General features: G+C 45.0%; 1 non-coding gene across 1 annotated transcript; it reads left to right on the top strand.

Annotated features, from left to right (window-relative positions):
- Positions 1–3504: 3504 nt before the first annotated feature.
- Positions 3505–3579, top strand: Trnas-uga. The gene has a single exon. It is a non-coding gene; the product is annotated as a tRNA-Ser (tRNA).
- Positions 3580–6528: the final 2949 nt, after the last annotated feature.

The following is a 6528-nucleotide window of genomic DNA, read 5'->3' on the forward strand; positions in this document are numbered from 1 at the left end:
GTCCCCATCTGTTGACTCAGGGATCGAGACGTGGCTGCACGATCCGTTACAGCCATGGGGATAAGATGCCTGTCATCTCGACTGCTAGTGATACGAGGTCGTTGGGATCGAGCACGGCGTTCCGTATTACCCTCCTGAACCCACCGATTGCATATTCTGCTAACATTAATTGGATCTCGACCAACGCGAGCAGCAGTGTCGCGATACGATGAACCGCAATCGCGATAGTCTACAATCCGACCTTTATCAAAGTCGGAAACGTGATGGTACGCATTTCTCCACCTTACACGAGGCATCACAACAACGTTTCACCAGACAACGCCCGTCAACTGCTGTTTTTGTATGAGAAATCGGTTGGAAACTTTCCTCATGTCAGCACGTTGTAGGTGTCGCCACCGGTGCCAACCTTGTGTGAATGCTCTGAAAAACTAATCATTTGCATATCACAGCATCTTCTTCCTGTCAGTTAAATTTCGCGTCTGTAGCACGTCATCTTCGTGGTGTAACAGTTTTGGTTCAAATGGCTCTGAGCACTATGGGACTTAACTTCTAAGGTCATCAGTCCCCTAGAACTTAGAACTACTTAAACCTAACTAACCTAAGGACATGACACAGATCCATGCCCGAGGCAGGATTCCAACCTGTTCAGTCCCCTAGAACTTAGAACTACTTCAACCTAACTAACCTAAGGACAAGACACACATCCATGCCCGAGGCAGGATTCGAACCTGCCACCATAGCAGGTTCCAGACTGTAGCGCCTAGAACCGCTCGGTGTAACTGTTTTAATGGCCAGTAGTGTATATGGATCATATAGATATATCCCTGGTGTAGTTGTGCAGTTGAATGGTTCAAATGGCTCTGAGATCTATGGGACTTAACATCTGAGGTCATCAGTTCCGCCGGCCGAAGTGGCCGTGCGGTTAAAGGCGCTGCAGTCTGGAACCGCAAGACCGCTACGGTCGCAGGTTCGAATCCTGCCTCGGGCATGGATGTTTGTGATGTCCTTAGGTTAGTTAGGTTTAACTAGTTCTAAGTTCTAGGGGACTGATGACCTCAGCAGTTGAGTCCCATAGTGCTCAGAGCCATCATCAGTTCCCTAGAACTAAAAATACTTAAACCTTGAATGAAATTTTCACTCTACAGCGGAGTGTGCGCTGATATGAAACTTCCTGGCAGATTAAAACTGTGTGCCGGACCGAGACTCGAACTCGGGACCTTTGCCTTTCGCGGGCAAGCGCTCTACCGACTGAGCTACCCAAGCACGACTCACGGCTCGTCCTCACAGCTTTACTTCTGCCAGTACCTCGTCTCCTACCTTCTAAACTTTACGGAAGCTCTCCTGCGAACCTTGCAGAACTAGCACTCCTGAAAGAAAGGATATTGCGGAGACATGGCTTAGCCACAGCCTGGGGGATGTTTCTAGAATGAAATTTTCACTCTACTTATTTAGTTCTTACAGTATAATGCCACGCTGTATAATTACGTGTGTTAGTGTTGCAAGATTATTATTTCCTTTCTGGAATGTCATCTTCGCAAGTAATTTTATTAATTGAAAAATAATTATTTGGAGTAAAAATATCTATGCAGGAACGGTGTATCAACTTACTAGAAGTATAAATGAGATACACATAAAAGTATGTAATTAATTCATAAATTCAAAATGCTATTATTCGGGTTCTGGACGGTAACTAAAACTGTTCTTTGTTAATTTGATTATTCGGATCATCCTAAATTAACGTAAAATAACATGGTTAAAGAGTGACATTTCTCTTTGAGTAAGTTCAGTAATGTTATTGGGAAAAGTAGAACAAATTTGTGTTTCTTTGCTTACATTTTTTCACTAAACTCAAATTGTAAAATTTATAGAAAAATTATGTTAATGATTTAGAGTGCAAATAGAACAACACTTTTCAGTTTTTGTCCCTTCAGGACTGTCGACCGATACCTGTAGCTCGTAATACGTTTCTTCAGACGGAAAACGCACTAGGTAAGGTCGTACTGATTCTCATCCCAGTGATGAATACAACCAGTGTCGATCGGTTGATGTTCCAAAAATAATGACTAAGGCAAGGAGTGCAGAGATTGTGTACAGTGTTATAAGGACAACCCGCCCTAAAAACTGCTAAACGCATGGAATAATAATAATCCTCTTATTTTAGGCCACGGTTAAATACCTTTTAAAACCGAAATCATTAAAAACTTTCGCATACATGAATCATTACAGTGTCTAGTTGTCGCAATATTAACTTGCTCTTGTTCACAGCTAATACGTTAGTGTAATAAAATTACGGAAGTGTAAAGATGCGACGAAAAACACAGACAAGTTGAAGTATCGATCACAAAAATAGTGAAATCATCAACGTTAAATCTGGTTTCTTCGTGAAACACCAGTTTCAGATTGATAATTAAAAGTATAATTTCAAAGGATCGTTTTACAAGAGACATGGAACATATTACTGGCCTGGCGCAGAAGGACTATTTCCAGTAAACGCACATCTCAAAGTAATAGTCTTTAAGGTTAATGTTTTTCCAACATTTTTACAGAAAGTAAATTCCTTCCGTGAAATGATATTCTAGAACACCTGCCGAATACCCATGTACCCTGACAAGCATGGAAGCGCAAAAATCATACGAATAACGCGATTTCCTCAACAGTTCTAACTCAAAATTCCTGTTCTTTCTCGTTGCCCAAGAGCCATTCTCAGCAAATGTACATCGCTGAAAAAGAAAATTTTTCTTTTTAGTTTGAGATTCCGGTGCCACCTCACATTTTTTCTGTTCAGTTACTACGTGAGACTTGTCTAATATTACCGTAGGCATCAACCACTTTTATCGCGGTTTCATTTCCGGCGTGAAGAGTTGTACGCATGTCTCACCTACAGTAACAAATCACTGCACAAAATCAGCCCTATTCCATTTAAAAGCTGTGGAAACATTGCTGAGAAAATAATTTTATCATTGTGAATTTTAAAATTTTCCCGGCGAATGGACTGTTCAAAGAAATTTCAGGCTTGCAGCTGCTCATCGTTTAATTCATTGCACGACTGGGCAACTGCCGATCGTCTTCAGGTTAACAATCGAAGACAGACGAAGACTTGCTCCGTTCCGCCGTATATAGCACGCTGCAACTTTCCCGCGCGTGCGTCGAAATCGAGTTGACAAACGGACCATACTTCCCGGCTGGACTCAGCTGTCCTCTGCATTTTTCTTTCTAACATGCCCGAAAGAGCAGACACCATTTTAACGCTGGAGCCATTATCAATCAAGATATGCAGGAATTACGACATGTAGCTGCTAGTGAGCGTTGATTTACATAATGAGGAAATATAGAAAATTTGTACCCGATCAGGATTAGAACCTTGGTCTCGTGCTCACTAGGCAGACGCTGTGACCACTGAGCCATCCGGACTCAGTGGTCATCGCAGGAGAGCTTCCGTAAAGTTGGGATGGTAGGAGACGAGGTACTGGCAGAAGTAAAGCTGTGAGGACGCGGCGTGAGTCGTGCTTGGGTAGCTCAGTCGGTAGAGCGCTTGCCCGTGAAAGGCAAAGGTCCCGAGTTCGAGTCTCGGTCCGGCACACAGTTTTAATCTGCCAGGAAGTTTCTTACTCAAACCTTAGTAACCTAAGGACATCACACACATTCATGCCCGAGGCAGGATTCGGACCTGCGACCGTAACGGTCGCGCGTTTCCAGACTTAAGTGGCTAGAACCATTCGGCCACAGCGGCCGGCTGTGCAGTTGAAATTTATCTCCTTTAAACCTTCCCTAAAATCATTTTCACTTGTTATCTCCCGTACAACCACATGAAATATTGGTCACACTAGTATCGAATGCTCTGCTTATTGCTGTTACATACTTTTCTGTCGTTTACCTCGTCAGTGACTTTGTAATGAATTGTGTCCGATAGAGACATACGAATTATTTAACTGACAACAAGATGACGAGCGCGATTTTCCTGTCGTGTGCTCCCGCGCCGCGGTTTTAGGGAGGGCTGCCGGAGTAGTACGGTCAGCGCGCTACGTTATGCGGCCGCACGCGCCGCCCACCCGCTGTCAACAGAGCGTGGGCCGGCCGCTCCCTGGCCAGGTAAACACCGAGCGGCCGCCTTCCCGCTGTGTCGCAGGCGCGCGCAGACAGCGGCCGCGCCGCCGGGCGGCGCCTGAGCCGGCATTAAGCAGCACCGCTCTGGCCGAGCAAACACGACACGGCACAGCACTGTCCGCTGCGCTGCGCTGCACTCCGCACCGGAAACCGAGGACACGACACCGAAGTCGCCAGGCAGGATACTTCGAGACGGAACTCCAGAAGCTGCTGTGTACTGAAAGTTTACCGTCTTACCTCCTTGCCTAGGGACGCCAGATGAAAGTTGATGTCGTCAAGCCCTGAATCAAAATTACGCAACGGATAACTGGGGAGAGGAGCTTGAGAGCGCTACCTAGAGAGCGTGTCCTTTCTGTACGATACTAGGCGAGGGGCTGGAGGACTCAGACGCTGATGTGTGGGTCCCTGCATTCTATAGCTTTCATTTTAAATAAATTCCTTAAACTTGCCTTCTTTGTGATTTTTAAGGTATGTTAAAGATAGATGACAGTTGATTTCCCATTTATTTTAAACATTATCACTCGACTTTACAGCGATAGCAGCAATTGTTTCAGTTTACAGATATTACAATTTTACAACTTATAGCTCGGGTATATTATACACTAACCTGCACGCACACTTCTAAGGGTAAGACGGAATTGCGTTGGCCAATATTTTACATAGGACATTCACTATGTGAGGAGGATAACGGGCAAACTGGGGACCAGATACTTTAACACAGGGGGTCAAATTTCCGGTATTAAACGAGCACATTCATTACCTTACACAATCCGAAGCTGGAAATAAAAGAATTAGTACAAATATTCAAATACCTCTCTTCCATGCGTGAACATTGAGACAGACGCACTGAGGGCACGTCTGCTCACTTACCCGTCTTCTCAAACACGCCTAGAATATGGACGGCACCCGGAAGTCTTCCTGGGCCCCGGCGGAGGGGGTGGTCGAAGCACTGGGCCGTGACCAATCTCTCCACCCCAAATCTTGTGACACTGGAAAGTCTTTGACTTTTACCTGCCTGTGCTGTCTCTCTGATCCCCTACCCAGGAGTAAGGTTGGCACTGCTATACTACAGAACTACTTCCCAACAAAGATTTGGCCACGCTTTACGGAAAGGTGTGAGGAGGATTAGGAAAGTTCATGTGCAGATTCACATCCACGTACAAGAAATGCATAATACACGACACATATAAATACGTATTACGAAGCCTGACATTTCTTTCCACCCGTCCACATGGGTTCTGTTGCATCCGCGGGCGGCCGCGTCGTATAATAAAATTGGCTGCGGAGCCGCCTCTGTTTCTATTTCCCGGTGCGAGCGAGCAGCGAAACCTGCTGCTTGTAGAGCGGAAACTACTGTACCGTTTCAGTACTTTTACATCGAATAATAAAAAGTGTACAAGTTCACCGATGAAAAATAGTTCCACACCACGGGGTCTACATCTACATGTACATACATACTCCACAAGCCACCATACGGTGCGTGGCGGAGGGTACCTCGTACCACAACTAGCATCTTCTCTCCCTGTTCCACTCCCAAACAGAACGAGGGAAAAATGACTGCCTATATGCCTCTGTACGAGCTCTAATCTCTCTTATCTTTGTGGTCTTTCCGCGAAATGTAAGTGGGCGGCAGTAAAATTGTACTGCAGTGAGCCTCAAATGCTGGTTCTCTAAATTTCCTCAGTAGCGATTCACGAAAAGAACGGCTCCTTTCCTCTAGAGACTCCCACCCGAGTTCCTGAAGCATTTCCGTAACACTCGTGTGATGATCAAACCTACCAGTAACAAATCTAGCAGCCCGCCTCTGAATTGCTTCTATGTCCTCCCTCAATCCGACCTGATAGGGATCGCAAACTCTCGAGCAGTACTCAAGAACAGGTCGTATTAGTGTTTTATAAGCGGCATCCTTTACAGATGCACCACATCTTCCCAAAATTCTACCAATGAAACGGAGACGACTATCCGCCTTCCCCACAACTGCCATCACATGCTTGTCCCACTTCATATCGCTCTGCAATGTTAAGCCCAAATATTTAATCGACGTGACTGTGTCAAGCGCTACACTACTAATGGAGTATTCAAATATTACAGGACTCTTTTTCCTATTCATTTGCATTAATTTACATTTATCTATATTTAGAGTTAGCTGCCATTCTTTACACCAATCACAAATCCTGTCCAAGTCATCCTGTATCCTCCTACTGTCACTCAACGACGACACCTTCCCGTACACCACAGCATCATCAGCAAACAGCAGCACATTGCTATCCACCCTACCCAAAAGATCATTTATGTAGATAGAAAACAACAAAAAAATAGCTCTGAGCACTATGCGACATAACTTCTGAGGTCATCAGTCGTCTAGAACTTAGAACTACTTAAACCTTACCAACCTAAGGACATCACACACATCCATGCCCGAGA

This window comes from Schistocerca americana, chromosome 5 (assembly GCF_021461395.2).
Source record: "Schistocerca americana isolate TAMUIC-IGC-003095 chromosome 5, iqSchAmer2.1, whole genome shotgun sequence".
Lineage (NCBI taxonomy): Eukaryota > Metazoa > Arthropoda > Insecta > Orthoptera > Acrididae > Schistocerca > Schistocerca americana.